Here is a 17,727-nt window from a genome sequence, read left to right on the forward strand (position 1 = left end):
ACACCTGGCTGGCTCGGTCGGTAGAGCATGCGACTCTTGATCTCAGGGTGGTGAGTTCGAGGCCCAGGTTGCATGTAGAGGTTACTTAAAAAAAAATATGTAAAAGGGGGGAAATGGATGAAGGGTACAAAGGACCTCTCTGTACAACTTTTACACGTTCCTTTGAATCTATAATTATTTCAAAATTAAAAGTTTAAAGAAAGTGTTATCCTCCAATTTTCATACTTCTGATAGTTAGTAAAGTTATAATCCAAATTTTCGCAGTTCTCTGCTTTCTGGGAACAATGCCGAAATTGATTGTATTTTCCCGCTCCTTTAGAAGTTAGATGTGGCAGGGGGTTTGATTTGGCCATTGAAACACAAGCATAAAAGAGACACTTGGGGAGGAAATATAGAGACCAGGTGTGGAGAGGAGAACGGGCAGCCATGGTCTTAAGGCTTCAGCCACAAGGCTTTGGTTGGAAAAGCAAAACAAGGAATAAAAAATCATAAAATGATAGCATTTACACATTCTGCATAACTACCACCTTCTTCATGTCATTTGACTCCAGTGTGGGCTTGTGTTTGCCTATCCCTCTTTCAATGTCACCTTCTTCAGTTCTTCCCCACCCTGTCAGGACATCTGACACCCAGTTCTGTAACAGATCCCCTCCCCCTCCTCCTGCTGCCCACCACAGGGCCCAATTATCCTTGGGCAGTTTACCCTGCTTTGGGCAATCTCCCACATCTTCCCATTAACATGAGTCCATCTCTTTCCAGCTAATTGGGAACAAACAACTTGTACTTATTCACAAAAAGAATATTAGCATTATTATTATTGGAAACAAGGAGAGCCAGATAGGAACAATGCACTGAGTTAATCATTCACTCAACAGAGCAGCTCCCCTGGTATGCTTCTGAGGCGCCTCAGTGAGAAAAAGTCAGGGCAGGTAGACTAGTTCTTGTAGGTTCGTCCACTGTCAGGGTCGCCACAAATTAAAGGTTAATTTCTTCCATGGTAAAATCATGAAAAAATCCTCAGTCATACCATTATCCAGCCCAAAGACAGTGCTCCCTCTGAGCACAACAATGTGGAGTTCATCTCCACAACTGGAAGAATCTGGTGAGTCTGGGGCACAGGACTGAGGGGGAAACAAGAATAAAATCGGAAAGAATATGTCAATGTCCTCTTTGGATTCCCAGACTGAGCCCTTTACACCCTGCTCTTTGTTGTAAGATATTCAGTTCTTTCTTGCTCTCAAGCATGTTTACTCTTTTCTACCTCATTTCCAATTCTTTCAGTGGGTAAAAAGGAGGATATATTTTGAATGAATAGGAGTAGGTACATTGAGGGTGTTGAAAGTTATGGTGCTTGGTTACACAATCAGTTGTAAAAAGTGCATTTTATTACCTTGTACTGTGCAAACAGCACATAATTTTCCATGTTTTATTTTATACTTTTTTAAAAGTTTATTTTTGAGAGAGCACGCACGTGCAAATGGGGGAGGAACAGAGAAAGAGGGGGACAGAGGATCTAAAGCAGGCTCTGCTGACAGCAGCGACCCTGATGTGGGGGGCTCCAACTGACAAACCATGAGATCATGACCTGAGCCGACGTCCTACTTTCGACCGACTTTCAACCGACATTCAACCGACTGAGCCACCCGGGTGCCCCTACAATTTTCCATTTATTTTAAAAGTTTCTTTTACTGCTAAGAACTTGCTACAACTAGATAAGGTGCTATTATCTTGGGCTACTTCTTGGCACACGGATTTTTCCCACTGTTTTATTGAGGTAATATTTACATACCATACAATTCATTAGTTTCAAACGCACAATTCAATGACTTTTAGTAAATCTATAGAGTTGTGCAAGCATTACCACAATTTGATTTTAGAGTATTTCCATCACTCCAAAAAGGATCCCTTGTTTCCCTTTGCATTCACTTCTTATTCCCACCCCCAGACCTAGGCAACCAATGCACTGTGTAGATTTGTCTTTTCTAGAGGTTTCACCGAAATGGATTTATACAGTATGTGCTTCTTTGCATCTGCCCTCACATAGTTTAATGTTTCTACGTGTATCTTCTATGAATATTTCATTCTGTTTTATTGCTGAATAGCATTCCGTTGTATAGATATACCCCTTTCGTTTATCCATTCACCAGTTCCTGGGCATTTGGACTGTTTCCACTTTTTGGGGATTATGAATAATGCTGCTGGTGAATACTTCTGTACAACTTGCCATATGGGCATGTTTTAAATTTTCTTGGGTATGTACCCAGGAAATGGAACTGTTGGGTCATATGGTACTTTTTACACGTAACTTTTTGAGAAACTAACAAACTTTTCCAAAGTGACTGTACCACTTCACGTTCCCATCTGTAGTGTATGAGGGTTCTAATTTCTCTGTCTCCTTACCAACACTTATTATTGTCAGGCCTTTTCTTTCCCCCCCAGCATGGAAGTGGGTGTGAAGAGCCTTCTCACTGTATGTAGTTCTGATTTGCCTCTCTGTAGAGACTAATGATGTTTTACATCTCTTCATGCTATTGTTGATCATTGAAATCTTTTCTTTGGTTGAGATGTCTTTCCAATTCTTTTGCCCATTTTAAATTGGATTATTAGTTTTATTGAGTTGTAAGCGTTCTTTATATATATATATATATACACATGTATATATATATATATACATTTTTATATGAATATGTGTGTATGTATATATATATATATATATATATTCTAAATACAAGTCCTTATCAGATCGATGATTTGCAGGCCTTTCCCCCCTAGATACAGTATTTTATTTTCTTGATACAATATTTTAAAAAGAGATACAAACTTCAAAGTGAAGTTTCCTTGTAGTCCCCACAGGCCAATCACGATTCACTTAATTTCAAAATATTATAGATGTACCTTTAAAGAGCAACTTTTATTTTAGAATACTTGAAAAATGTAGATAAACACAAAACAGGGTAGTTCCAAAGATAACCTTCGGTAACATCTTTTTGCTTACAGCCTTCTGGTTCTTTCTGTGAACATACACAGCATTTCTTAAAAGAGTAAAATTGGGGCCATTAAAATAATAGTATCAACATTAGTCTCTAATCATTCCAGCTCTTGGATGGCAAGCAAGGCACACAGACCTCTGGATGACTTAAAAGGAGAAAATTAATTTATTAGAGAACGGTTGGTGATGTGTGAGTGACAGAGGACCAGGGTTGTGTCCTCCCTTCGGAGGAAGGTACCGCTGGGGAATGGACTTAGTGCCAAAGCGGAGCTTTTCCCCAGAGGGTACAGTGGAAGGGCCCCTCTCAGAGCACTACGCAGGAGACTGCCCCAAACAATCCCCATTCTGCAGGGGGCCGGGGCTGTTTTCGTCCCCCGAGGCCTGGCTGCCTCTTCCGGCGGTGCCGGTCGGTGGCCTCGCCTCTCACCGCCCACCCTGGCCCCCGGACCTCCTGCATCCCGGTCGCCTGGCGCAGGGCTCAGCAGGGCCGCACGAAGGTGCCGCCGGCGGTCTTCCAGCTCCAAGTGCACCTCGGCCGCTCCCGGGCGACCCCGCCCGGGTCCGGAGCAGCCTTGGGCTCGGCCCGGGGTCGACCCAGAACCTCCACGGCGCGGTGAGGGCACCTCCGTCTCCCCTCACCCCGTGGTCTGCTCGACGTGAAACGGCCCGAGTTTTATTTTACTTGCTGCGGCGGCCTCTTTGTCCGTACACAGGTTTAGGTGGAGGCCATCGGCCCGGACGGCACGGCCCCAGCCCGTCGCGGACGGAGCCTCCCGCCCACGGCGACGGCCGGCCGCGCGGCGCCTCGGCTCCGCGCCGCCCGCGGGTCGGGCGGGCAGGGGTGGGGGCGCCGAGACGCCGGAACCTCCCCCCACCGCCCGCGCCGCGGCCCCGAGGGAAGCGCCGCGGCCCCGAGGTGGGCTCGCCGCAGGGGCGGGGGACGGCGCATCCGGGTGAGCGCGCGGCGCCCCCGCCTCCCCCGCGCAGCCGCACGGGCCGCCGCCGCCGCCGCCGCCGCCGCCGCCGAGCACGCCGCGCGCCGAGAGCACTGCGCCCCAGCGGCCTGCGCGGGCGGCCTTGCGGCCCGGCCCGCCGCGTGAGGCGGCCCTGAGCGAGCGGCAGCGGCGGCGGCATGCGGGGCGACCGGCAGTAGCGCGCCGAGCCCGCGAGGCCCGGCGCGGAGGCGGGGGCGGGCGCGGCGGAGGCGGGGCCCGCGCCGGGCCCGCCCGCCCGCCGGGGGAGCCGCCGGCAGTGGCCGAGGAGGCGGCGCGGCGGACGGCGGCCCGAGAGTAGCGCCCGCGCTGCGGCCCGCGGGACCGCGCCGCGACCGCCCGGGCCGGCCCCGAGGAGCGCCCGCCGCCGCCGCCGCCGCCGCGCGCGGACCGAGGTGAGTGTCCGCCCGCGCCCGGGCCGTCCCGGAGCTGCGGCCGCTCGCGCGGGGCGGGGGGAGGAGGGGGAGGCCCGGCCGCGGCCGCGTCTCCCCGTCCTTTGTGGCCGGCGCTGCCGTGGCCGGGGCGCGGGCGCGCTCGGCGCGGGGTCCGAGTCCGGGACTCCGGGGCTGCCGGACACGCGGCGCCTCTGCTTGGCAACTGCGGCGAGCAGCGAGTTTCCGTCCTAGTTTGTCATTGAGTTAGAACCGTTCTTCTTTGGGAGACGGAAGTTTCTTTTATTGACCAGAAATACAGCTAAATATGGCTCCTGGGTTCGGCCCGGCGGCGTGGTACTTGGAGCCGTGGTGCCAGGCTGACCCTCGCCGGGCCGGCGCGACGGGGGAGGGGAGGACACGCGGGCGGCCCGGGGCGGGGGCTTCCCGGCGCACTGCCCGCGGAGGGGACCTGAATTCGCAAAGGTCTGTGGCTGGGAAGTAGCGGGCTTTAGGTAATGTGGCAGCTCTTGCTGGAAGATCGAATGAATGAAATGTCATTTACTCATCCACAGTCAACACAGTGCCCATTTAAAGATTTGCCAGGAATTGTGTTGATGTGCATTGTCATTGCCTCTCTTACCTGATCAGCCTTGCTGAGTGAGGGTCCTCCCTCCTCCAAACTTGTGACCTTGGCCTCATTCTCAAAGCCACTGAGCTAACTAACCAGTCCTTCAAGCCAAGGCGCTTGGCATTTTCTGGCGAGTGTGGGCAATAGGCAAAGTAGTCTTTGTGATTGTGAACTGTTTCTGGAGGGCAGAGAATGTTACCTTAATCGTACCTTATGCTTACTACATTAATTTATAATAATTTCTGAGAAGGGTGTGTGTGTGTGTTGGAGGCAGGGGGTCTTGTCCTCATTTTTCGGAGGAAGGAGTTGAGGCCTTGAAGAAGTTGTAACTTCACAGGTCACAAGCTAAAGCGGCAGAGCTGGGGTTCAATCCTAGGCCTTATCAATCCAGTGCTCTTTACATCACATCCTTGTCCAGACTTGGATTGTCCCTTGTGGTAGCTACTAACCACATTTGACTTTAAATTAATTAAAATTAAGTTTAAAAACATTCAGCTCGTCAGTTGCACTAGCTACATGCCCAGTGTTCAGTGTCCAGATGTGACCAATGACTACTGTTGAACAGTGCTTATCAGGACCATACATTTACTGCGAAAATGAATGTTTATTGAGTGCTGTCTATCAGGCATAGTTTTAAGTCTTGTGTGTACTGTGGTGAATAAGAGAGACGCAGTGTCCTTGCCTTTTTGGAGCCTGCTTTTTGCATGATAGTTTGAGGGATGTTTCCGTGGTAGTTCAGAACCTTGCTGAATCAAAGTGTGGTTCGTGAACCAGCAGCAGCATCCTTGTCTTCTGGAAGTTGGGAAGAAATCCAAAATCTCAGGTCCTAAACCACGTCAACCGAAAAAGTATCTGTTAAAGTGAGTTAACAGATCTCAGGTGATTCGTTCACATCGAAGGCCTTATTGAGAACATCAGTGATACCCGACTTGAACCAATACCTGATGGATTGTTTGGTAGGGTTTTTAAAAAGCAGGCTCTAAAACTCTTGGGAACACTCACCATTTATGCAAATACTTGTTAAATGCCTGGTTTCTCCAGGCATAAGTACAAGCTTTATGAAAGCAGAGATTGTGCCTTTCTTTTTTTAGCCTTGTATCTCCAAAGACTTCATAGTGCCTGGTAGGCAGCAGGCACTTAATAAATGCTTGCTGAGTGTATGAATGAGCTTGCTAGGAAGTCAGAACTGTTTGTTGGTCTCCAGCGATTGCAAGCAAGTTAGTTCTCATGGCATCAGGTAAGAGCATGGGACAAGAGTCAAAATGAAGGTATAACTATGTGTAGTTTTTCAACTGTAAGCCCCAACTGAGGCCTGAGTTTCACTCTTGGCTAACTTGCATGCCCTCTTTTTCTCTCTCTCTCTTTTAAATTTTTTTAAATGTTTATTTATTTATTTGAAAGAGAGAGAGAGAGAGAGTGCGAGTGGGGAAGGGGCAGAGAGAGAGGGAGGCACAGAATCCGAAGCAGGCCCCAGGCTCTGAGCAGTCAGCACAGAGCCCTTCGTGGGGCTTGAACTCCCGAACCACGAGATCATGACCTGAGCCAAAGTTGGACGCTTAACCAACTGAGCCCCCCAGGCGCCGCACTCTCTTTCTCTTTTTAATGATATAAAATAATATCAACAAGTTTAAATTTCAATCATGTTAATCCTATATGTGTGTGTGTAAATTATATTTTTTAAATTGAATTCCAGACTTTATTTGGATTTCACTAGTTTTTCCATTAATATTCTCTTTATGTTCTAGGATCCAGTCCAGGGTACCACATTGCATTTAGTAATTATGTCTCCTTAGTCTTTGGTCTGTAGCAGTTTCTTTCTTTATTATTTTTCGTAACTTTGTAGCCTTGAGGAGTACTGCCCTGGCTCTCTCTAGACAGCTTTCCGTATACCAGATAGGATCATCCAGTTCTGGGAAAAGACTCTCATATTCAGGACAATAAGGCTGTGAAAGGAATAACTTCCTCTGCTCTTGTTCGTTTACACAATACATATATTAGGCTTATGTAACAACATACAACTTTAGTACTTTTTATTCAGTAACAGATTTCTTGGGATACAGTTCTTGATTGGTTGAGATTCAGAAGAGTATTACAGTATTGCCATTGTGATGCACTATTTTAAAAAATATTGAGTTTTTATTTTTGTGATGGGTTAAGAGCTGGGCCGAGGTGGAGGAGCAGGGGAAAAGATTGGCTGAAAGAGGCAGCAGGTGAGAGAGGGACCAAGGTGAACGGAGTGACGGGTAGTGGAGGAACAGTCGAGAAGAGAACTAGGAGTGAATACTTACTGTGTGTTCACTTGTTCAATTAATACTCATTGAGTGCTTATTGTGTGCCAGACCCAGTACTAGATAGTTGAGATATCTGAAAGTGGGACAGCATTAAGCAAATAAACATGCAAATAAGTATGTAATAATTACAACTTGTGATGAGTGCTGTAAAGAAACAGTAAAGGATGCTGGAGAGACTGTGGGTGGGGGCAGCTGCTGCTTTTGGTTGTCTGGGTTGATGAGGAAAGGATTCTTTGAGTAAGTGAAATTTGACCTCTTTGTGACTTTTGAGGACCTTCCATAATTACACCACACTGTTTTTTCCACATCACAACATGTACATGCCTCTTTCTCCATAGGAACTGTGCTGATTTCTAGCTCCGTGTCTTTGTACATGATTTCTTCTCAATAAATCATTGATTGCTCAAATCCCATCTCCTTTATGAAATCTTTCAGTGTTGATTAATGCCTCTGTCATTCTACTCGAGTGTATGGTGTTTGAGGGTAGGGATAGTATTTTACATTTATATCTGTGTATCTTCATTTAGTCCAGCACAAAGCCAAGATTAATAAGTAGTTCTTAAGAGGCTAGAGCCATTCTGAAGTGTTAATATTTAGATGATGAACCTTAGAGCAGTGAGTGAAGATCCAATTTGTTTTTTTAAATTAAACTTTTTGTGGCATAACTGTAGATCCACATGCGGTTATAAGAATTTAGAAAGACCCTGTGTGCCCTTTACCCGTTTGCCCTCAGTGGTGTCATTTTGTAAAACTATAGTATAGTATCAGACCCATGACCGTGTCACTGGATAGTCAAGATACAGAACATTTCCACTACAAGGTTTCTGCATGTTCTGTAGCCACACCCACTTGCTTCCTACCTTCCTACGTGCTCCTTAAGCCCTGGCAATAACTAATCTGTTCTCTATTTCTATCATTATGTCATTCCAAAAATGTTTTATAAATGGAATCAGACAGTGAGTCCCTTTTGGAATTCGCTTTTTTTTTTCACTCAGTATAATTTCTGGAGACTCATCTAGGTTGTTGCGTGTATCAATAATTGATTCTTTTGTGTTGGTGAGTAGTACTTTATAGTGTGGGTGTACTTTTATGGTTCTTTCAACCATTTATCTGTTTAAGGACATCTGGTTGTTTATAGTTTTTGCTGTTACAGCATTATTTGTTGAAAAGGCAACATCTTTCCTTCATCAAATTGGTTGTGTCTTTGTAAAAAAAAAAAAAAAAAAGCAGTTGGGTATATTTGCATGAATCCATGCCTGGGTTCTCTGTTCTATTCCATTGGTCTGTGTGTCTGTCCCTCCACCGCTGTCACAGTTTTGGTTACTGCGCTGTATGGTAAGACATAAGTTGGTGTAGACTGATTCCTCCCAGTTCTCCTTTTTCAGAATTGTTTTAACTATTCTTGTTCCTTTGCCTGTTCATATAAATTATGGAATAATCTTGTTTATATTTATACAAAACTCTTGCTGGCATTTTGATAGGAATTGTAGTAGATCTGTGTATCAGTCTGGGGAGGATTGACATTTTACTAAGTTGTGTCTTCCAGTCCGTAAACATGGTATGTCTTTCCATTTATTTATATCTTTGATTTCTTTCATTAGTATTGTGTGGTTTTATCATACAAATCTATGTTTTGTTATTTTTTTTTGTGTTTTGTTACATTTACATGTCAGTATTTTTATTTCAAGCAGTTGAAAATGATACATATTTTAAACTTTGGTGTCCATGTGTTAATTGCTAACATAGAGAAACATTAAATTTCTTGTGTTGATCTTGTTCCTGTAGTCTTGCTGAATCCATTTATTACTTCTAGGAGTTTTTCTGTAGATTCCATGTGACTTTCTAAATAGATAAGTATGTCATGTATACATAGGGGCAGTTTTATTTCTTTTCAATCAACTTGACTTTAATTTCCTCTTCTTGCCTTCTTGCACTGGCTAAAATTCCAGTCCTATGTTGAATGAGAATACTGACAGAGGACATCTTTGCCTTGTTACTGATTTTAGGGGGAAAGCATTTAGTTTTTCATCATGTTTGGGCCAGTCTCAGTTTATCCATAGTGATACTGTTGATTAGAAATGTCTGGAGCTCTCGCCGTTCGTAGACTTTTCCCTTTTGCAGCCAGTGTTGTGGACTGGCTCTTGAAGTTCTTATTATGATTGCAAGACACACCTCAGCAACAATCTTTGGTGAACTTTGACAAGATGATAAGGTTTCTTACACACAGGTCCTTGAGGGTACACCCCACGTCTGGGGCACACAGCAGATAGAGCATGCACACCTGGGGTTCTGCTTTTAATGGTGTAGATGGTGAGGTGTCTAGGGTTTTGCAGGTTCACTCTTTACTGGTTAATTTAAAACATAAGAGTGGGAATTAGGGCATGGGAAGGGAAAAGAAAGCTATCCAATGGTTAGTTACTTAAGTGTAATAGCATTTCCTAAAAAAGAGTGGGTGGGGGGACTTCATGGGTGGGGCAGCCTGGTTCTTTATCTAATTGTGTAGCAGGCTGTTCTGTTTATTCAAGATAGGATGATGTCTTTGAAGTGGATGCCTGGGCAATGAAAAGCTTAATGTCAGGCATTCATACTACAGTTGAAAAAATGAATTGCCAGACACTGATACTGTGCACTATTACGTGTATTATTAACTGTAAATTTTTTGTAGATGCTCTTTATCAAGTTGAGGAAGTTGCCCACTATGCCTGTCTTTCTGAGAGTTTTTATCATGAGTGGGTGTTGAATTTTGTCAAGTGCTTTTTGTGCATTAGTATGGTCATGTGATTTTCCTTCTTTAGCATGTTGATAGTGATGGATTATTTTGGTTGACTTTTGAGTTGAGCCAGCATTGCATCCCTGGAATAAACCCCACTTGGTCATGGTGTGTAACAGTGTGTATTGCTGAATTCTATTTGCTAGTAATTGTTGAGAATTTTTTGCATTTATATTCATGAGGGTATTTAGCACTATAAATTTCCATCTCAACATTGTTTCAGCTGTATCCTACAAATTGTGATAGGTTTTGTTTTTTGCCAACTTTTGCTTTCGGCTCAGGTTGTGATCCCAGGGTCGTGGGCTCCAGCCCCGTGTTGGGTTACACGCTGAGCATACATAGAGCCTGCTTAAGATTCTGTCTTTCCCTCTGCTCCCGCTCACACTCTCTCTCTCAAAAATAAAAACATAAACAAAAAAGAGTAAGTTGTTTAGTTTCCAAGTGTTTGGAGATTTTCTTGTTATCTTTCTGTTTTTGATTTCTAGTTTGATGCTGTTGTAATTGGAGAACACACCGAATCATATTGTGATTTCAGTTGTTTTAAATTTGTTGAGGCTTATTTTATGGCTCAATATATGGTCCCTCTTGGTGTATGTTCTGTGAATGTTTGAATAGAATGTGTTTTCTGCTGTTGAGTGAATTGTTCAGTTAGATCCTGTTCGTTGGTTGTGGTGTTGAGTTCTTCTATACTTGTTGGTTTTCTGTCTGGATATTGTGTCAGATCTTGAGAGGGATGTTGAAGCCTCCAAGTATATTTGTGCATTTGGCTGTCTTTCCTTTTAGGTTATGGCAGTTTGTAGTTACGTATTTTGCTGCTCTCTGGTGCATACACATCTAGGGTTGCTTTGTTTTCTTGATGGATTAACCCTTTCTGTCATTATATGATGTCCTTCTTTGTGTCTAGTGATTTTCTTTGCTCTGAATTCTACTTTATCTGATATTAATATTGCCACTACTTTTTCTTTTGCTTGTTTTTAACTGGGGAATATATCTTTTTTTTTTTATTGTTTTACTTTTAACCTGTATTGTTACTTTTGAAATGTTTCTTGTAGACAGCATGTAGTTGGATCATGTCTTTTAATGCATTCTGCCAATTCTTGTCTTTTCATTGATGCATGTAGGCCATTTACATGTAATGTAATTATTTTTTTGTTAGGACTTAAGTCTGCCGTTTTATTTTTTGTTTTTTGATTGTGCCTTCTGTTTTTTGTTTCTCTGGATATCCTTTACTTCCTGTGGATTATTTGAACATTTGTTTTTGGAAATCATGTTGATTTATCTATATTGTTTTTGAATGTTTTTTATATTTAATTTAAATTAAACAATTTAAATTTTATTTCTGTTTATTTAAAAAATTTTCAAATTTTTTATTAAAGAGGGAGAGGGAGACACAGAATTTGAAGAAGGCTTCAGGCTCTGAGCTGTCAGCACAGTCTGACGGGGGCTTGAACTCATGAACCATGAGATCATGACCTGAGCCAAAGTCAGACGTTTAACCGACTGAGCCACCCAGGCACCCCAAACAAATTAATTTTAATTTAACAAATTAAAATTGTTTTTTTACTCATTGCTTTAGCTGTTACATTTTATATACATAACTATCATTGTGTATTGGTATCATCATTTTACCTGTTCAAGTGAAGTATAGGAACCTTATTTCCTTTTATATCCCTTTCCCTTCCCCAATTTTATTTATTTATTTTATTTATTTATTTTAAAATTAATTTTGGCGGGGGATGGGCAGGGAGAGAGGGAAAATCATAAGCAGGCTCCAGTGTAGAGCCTGACAGGACTCTGTCTTCATAAACTGTGAAATCACGACATGAACTGAAATCAAAAGTTGGACACTTAACCGACTGAGCCACCCAGGCACCCCTTGCCTTGATTTCTTCCTCATTCCTGAAGGACATTTTCTTTGGTCATAGATTCCATCTTGTTCTTTTCTTTCAGCACTTGCAAAATGTTGTACTACTTTTTTCTGGCCTCTGTAGTTTCTGATTGGAAATCTGTTGTCATCCAGTTATCCCTCTGTGGTTAAGGGGTCATTTTTTCTCACTGTTGTCAGGAGTTTTCTTTTAGTTCAGTTTTCAGAAATTTAATTATGATACATCTTGGTGTGGATCTCTTTGGGTTTATACTGTTTGGGGTTCACTCACATTCCTGAATCTGTAGGTTTATGTCTTTTACATAGGTGGGACATTTTTCACCATTATTTCTTTGAGTACTTTTTCAGTCCTTGTTCTTTCTCCTTTCTTTTCAAGACTGATGACTTGAATGGTAGATCTTTTATTATGGTCCCACAGGTCCCTACTGTCTGTTTTTCTTTATTTTTCTCTGTTCAGCTTAATTTCAGTTGCTATGTTTTTCATTTTATTTTTTCTATTCCTTCCATTCTGCTATTGAGTCCATCCACTTAGCTTTTTATTTTGGTATTTTTCAGCTCTAAAATTTCTGTTTTGATTCTTCTTTATATCTTCTATTTCTTTTCTAAGGTTATTTGTTTCAAGCATGTTTGAAATCTGTTCAAGAATTTCTGTCACAGCTGTGTTATAATCATTGGCAGATAATTCTGATAAGTCATTTTAGTTTTGGTGTCTACTGATGTGTTTTTCATTGAGTTTGAATTTATCCTAACTTTTGGTATGATGGGTGATTTTTAAAATTAAAACCTGGAAGTTTTCACATTCTATGAAATTTTGGATCTTATTTAAGCCGTTGTTTTAGCTGGCTTCTTTTTGACACCACTCCAGTAGAGGCAGGGGGCAGCATGTGGTGCTGTTTTGTTATTGCTTAGAGGAATTAGATGTGCAGGCTCCCCACTTGGGCTTCCTTGACCCAGAAGTAGAGTGTTTTGTTTACCAGGTGGGGTAGAGGTCCAGGGTTTCTGAGGGTGGTGGTGTGGAAGGGTGCCTTGATGCCAGCTGACGTGGATGAAAGCCTGGGCTCCCTGTTTGGCCTTGTCAGTGTCGCTGTACTGTGGAGGGGCTTGAGTGCCTTGTTACAGCCTGGTGAGAACATGGAAGTCTAAGCTACTCACCTAACCTTTGCTGGCCTAGGTTAGACCACAGTTTTTTCTGTATTATTTGCCTGGAGTAGAGGGTTTTGTTTTGGTTTTGGTTTTTTTCCCTGTAAGAGTCTTCTGTCTTGGTAGGATGTCCCATTTCTGGTCCTCCTGCTAGAGAAAACAGGCATTTGTTGGGATTTATTTTGTCTCTGCCCATTGGCATTCCCAGGTTGCCAGCTTATTCAGGTCCAAGTCTGGGATGTATGAGGCAAAAATAAAACCCAGGAAACACACCATTGTGTTGCTCCTCAGGGCCTGAGGTCTAGTCTGCCTTCTTTGCACATCTGAGAGTCTTATGTTTGTTTTATATGCAGTTCAAATTTTTTATAGTTAATGGGAGGAATAGGAAAAAGTACATCTACTCCATCTTCCCAGAAGCAAACATTCCTGAAGGACCAGTTTTTAACACCCCTCCTTTGTCATGCGTTATGTAACTCCCAGATTTTTAAAATCATTAGGTTTAATAGATATAAAATTTCTGTCAAATTGCAGTCAGAACTTATAAATGCTTACTCTCAATCTCTGTATGTACCTTTTCATGGAGTAGGTATAAGCAATTTGCTCTCTAAGGACTACACTTTGGTTAGCCCTGCCTAGATCTTAACGACTTAATTCTTTTTGAAGTTATAAATGAACAATTAACAGTTCAGCTTAGTTTCTGCTCTACTGTTTTCCTTGTACTTTTGTCTTTAGAGATGTCCTCAGTGTGAAACCCCTTTAGTCCTTAAGGAGAAGGAATGTTTAGGATTGTTTAGGGCAGCTGTAGTAATAGTGATGAGTGTTGAGAGTGCATCTCTGGTTTATGGACCCATTTCTCCTCTAATTTTTAGAATTCCTTTAAATTGTTGTAAATCATAACATAAATTCTTGTAAGTGTTTGTAAGAATATGTTACAGTCATGGCAGGTTATGATTTCGGAGGTTACAGAGAGCATATGATTCTTTTTGGTTCTGTAAAGATCTCTTTAGGCTTCGGTATATTTCTTTTTTAGTTGACAACCTCAGCTGTAAGACCTAAGAGACACTAGGTAAAGTCTTCTGGAGTGCCATAAGGTGATTTAAAGACTTTTTAAGATGTCATGGTTTTTGCTATATTTTAGTGTCTTTGGTAGTTATGACTTCCTTCTCATTAAAAAAAAAATGTTTATTTCAAGTATCAGTTCAGTTATTAAAAGGAGCAGAATTTGCATTGCATTGAGAAGGCCATATGTTAAGTTACTGGGTTGTTCTTCGGAAATTACACATTACATTTTATGATTTATTATTTTCCTTAAGGTTAAGTTTTCTGGTAATAACTCTTATTTTTCCATCCCTAGGAATGAGCAGGGTTATTAATACACAGTTTACTATTATTCCCAAGTTCCTGTGCATAGCAAGGACTTTAGAGGGTTAGAGGGCAGCACTGTCATGATGGTGAGGGTTGGCTGCTTCAGGTATTGAAGTCCATCCATATTCTTCTCATAATAACATTGCAGAACTTAATTTTAATTAAAGTGTTTCCATGCAAAGGGAACACTATCTGATATAATAGAACTGTTGCAGGGATGTAGTAGTCATGAAAGTTTCAACTTTTACCCAGATTAGGGACACAGGAGAACTAAAACGCTTTGGCCACGGGGCATGGAAAATGGTGGTAGGATTGCCTTTGATCTGAAACTTAGGAGAGAATTGAGAAAGTAGAGGGAAGAAGAGGATGGTTAATTGTAGACTAACAGTCTTTGAACAGGGCTGGAAATCTTTTGATGAGCAACCTCTGGAGAATTTCAGTGCTTGAGATATAAAGGACACTCCTGGAGAGAAAGGCGCTTTGTGGTGGAAGCTATTGACGGGAAATGCCCTTCAAGAGGGGTGGAATACTGGCAGCTTAACGGCTGGTGCTTATCAGCTGTGGGCTTTTACCTTGGAAGGGAAAGTGAAAAGCTTTAAGGAAGAGTGACTTGGTTCAGATAGACTGGGATGTAGGCTATTGATAATTGGAGATGGGGTGGTAAAACACAATGTGTATGGCACTGACCTGCGCCAAGAACTATTCTAAGGGTTCTCCTTATCACTTAAGTCTTTATAACAACACTTGGAGGTAAATGCTTTTTTAAAAAGTTTATTTATTTTGAGAGAGAGTGCACATGGTGGGACAGAGAGAGAAAGTGAGGGGAAGAGAGAGAGAGAGAATCCCAAGCAGGCTCTGCACTGTCAGTGTGACCTGAGCCGAAATCAAGAGTCAGATGCTTAACTGACTGAGCCACCCAGGCACCTCAGAGGTAAATACTTTTTATCATTATCCCCATTGTACAGATGAAGGAACAGTAGTACAGAGGGATCTGCATCTGTCCTTGTTTCTGTGTGTTTAGCATGGCAGTCTGGCTGCAGAGTTTTTGGTCCTAACCACCAAATTAGACTGCCTTGTGAGAATAGTGTGGACAAGATTGATAGGAGCTTTGAATAGTATGAACTTTGAAGGCAGCAAGGAGCCATTGAAGGATTTTGATGGGAGTATTGGTAGACATCAGAATTTAGCTTTAATGTGCCCATATTTTAAAAGATTAGAGGCAGGAAAATGAGGCTAATGCACTAGGTCAATTACTTGTGTGTATAGGAACATACAGGTGCATTTTTAGAGATGGAAGCAGTTGTTCTTGTCAATGAGTTAAAGAAAGAGAGAAGTCAGTCACTCAGCCTGTAAGAGGATGTTAATGTCAACAGCAACAGGAAAATAAATTTTGTTTGAGGATAGTTAATGAATGTGTCTTGAGACATGTCCAATTGCAAGTATCAGAATGGGACTCCAGGTGGAATTATCCTGCAGGCATCATAGTAACAATACTTGATCTTGGGAGGCCAGGTCAGGTCTGGACAGGACAGATAAGCATGATTAGCATTGGGGTGCTAAAAATAGGGAGTGGTAGAGATGATTGAGAAATGAACCTGAGGGGATGCTTACATTAGGACTCTAGAAGAGGAGTCCTTTATGTCCTCATCAAGCAAATATTGGTAGTGTGTTGCATGCCAGACACTGTGAATACAAAGTGAATAAAACAGACTTGGTTCTGTTTTGATCACACAATGTAATGGGGCAGACAGAAATAGAAACAAGTAAACAGGGGAAATGACATTTCAGTTGAGACCCAGGGTTCAAAATGGTTTTCATACAGAGAGTGGTGGCAAGAGGATTCCAGGGGAAAAGAATGGTGTATGCAGAGACTGTGTCACTGAGGAGAACTCATTCTGTTTAAGGAACTGCAAAATCCGTGTGGCTGAGGGGTCGCTGGTGCCACAGAAGGTGGGGTGAGATGAGGGAGAAAAATCCGCATGGGGCAGACGTGGCAGGACCGTATTTGCAGTGCTGTTGAGAGGTTTTGGGCAGGAGAGAGCTCTGTTTTGAATTTTAAGCAGACCACCCCTGCTGCAGTGTGGAGAATGGATTTGGGAGAGAGTTTAGGATGACTAAAAAGGAGGCCTGGTGGCCAGTTGGGAGAATTGCAGGGGGCCTGGACTAAAATGGTGACAGTGGATCTGTTGATGCCGAGGGCGGCTCCAGTGTTTCTCTCAGCAAGCTGCTCTGGCCCTCCCTGGACTTCTCTTTTGTGCTTCTTTTCTCCCCCGTTCTTATCATATCAAGTATTATGTCGACACTGTCATTGTATCCATCTGTGTCCATTCTAGACTGAATTCCTAAGCAAGGGCAGGGACCTTGTTTTACCGGTCTCTTAAGCACCAGTCCCTACCAGCTGACAAGTGATCAGTATGTGTTTAGTAAATCAGTGTGCTTACCTTCAGAGGTGTGAGACTGTGGTCAGTTTTAGACTGAGTCTTTTTCCTGTTGTTTTGTCCTTGGGGAAACTCTGAAAGCTGGGTTTGCTGGTGGCAGTGTTACAGGGACAGCGTATGCTGACGGGGCCCATGTGTCATTCAGAGGTGTGGCTAGGTCTCTAACCACAGAAGGTCTATGTGATTTCTGTAGCAGGAGAAAAGCCCAGGTGGAAGACCTTCTGAAGGATGACAGGCACCTATGTCCAGTGCTGTTGAGCAGGCAGAAATGTGAAAAGCGTTCTTCCACTTCCTTGCTTTCTCTGCTCTCTTCAGTTTCAGCAGAGAGGTAACAGTGGAAATCACATTACAGGGGGTGTAGGAGTGAGTGCATAGTGCTAAGTGGGACAGTGAGTGTGGACCCTTCCTTGAAGGAAATATTGTGGGGAGGAGGAAGGGGGGTGTAGCTTGAATTGGGATAGTTGAGGGAAATGTCTTTTAGAACTGGAAGGAGCAGAGCCTGTTAATTGCAAGCAGTGGGCTGGTGTGGTGGTGGCCGTCTGTGAGACTGGGAGGTAAGGAGCATGCGAGTCTTTTGACCAGGGACGAAGAAAGAGTAATGTGGTGCATTGGAGATGGCAAATACCCATTGAAAGGGGGCCACCAGTAATCAGCTCCTGGGATTTTGCGATTTGGGTGTGCTCATTCAGTGGTGGCAGAGGATTCTAGTTTACCAGAGAAGCCAGGAATCTTGATTTTTCCAGTGAAGTGTCCTGATTTGTAAATGTTGACAGTTCAGTTTTTAAGAGTATTTTTTTCGTGGAGACAGGAGGGACAAAACCCTTCAGGCGCAGTTTGCCTAAAAGTTACCTCGGG

General features: G+C 43.1%; 1 protein-coding gene across 3 annotated transcripts in view; it reads left to right on the top strand.

Annotated features, from left to right (window-relative positions):
- Window positions 1-4,231: 4,231 nt before the first annotated feature.
- Window positions 4,232-17,727, top strand: part of GALNT1 (polypeptide N-acetylgalactosaminyltransferase 1) — a 126,198-nt gene continuing 112,702 nt past the window's right edge. The window contains exon 1 of one of the 3 annotated variants that reach the window (XM_053206670.1): window positions 4,232-4,376. The gene's annotated coding sequence lies outside the window, so the exon portion shown is untranslated. The remainder of the gene's footprint in view (window positions 4,377-17,727) is intronic. The other 2 variants (XM_053206672.1, XM_053206669.1) reach the window with 2 other exon arrangements.

The sequence above is a fragment of the Acinonyx jubatus genome, chromosome D3, assembly GCF_027475565.1.
Source record: "Acinonyx jubatus isolate Ajub_Pintada_27869175 chromosome D3, VMU_Ajub_asm_v1.0, whole genome shotgun sequence".
NCBI lineage: Eukaryota > Metazoa > Chordata > Mammalia > Carnivora > Felidae > Acinonyx > Acinonyx jubatus.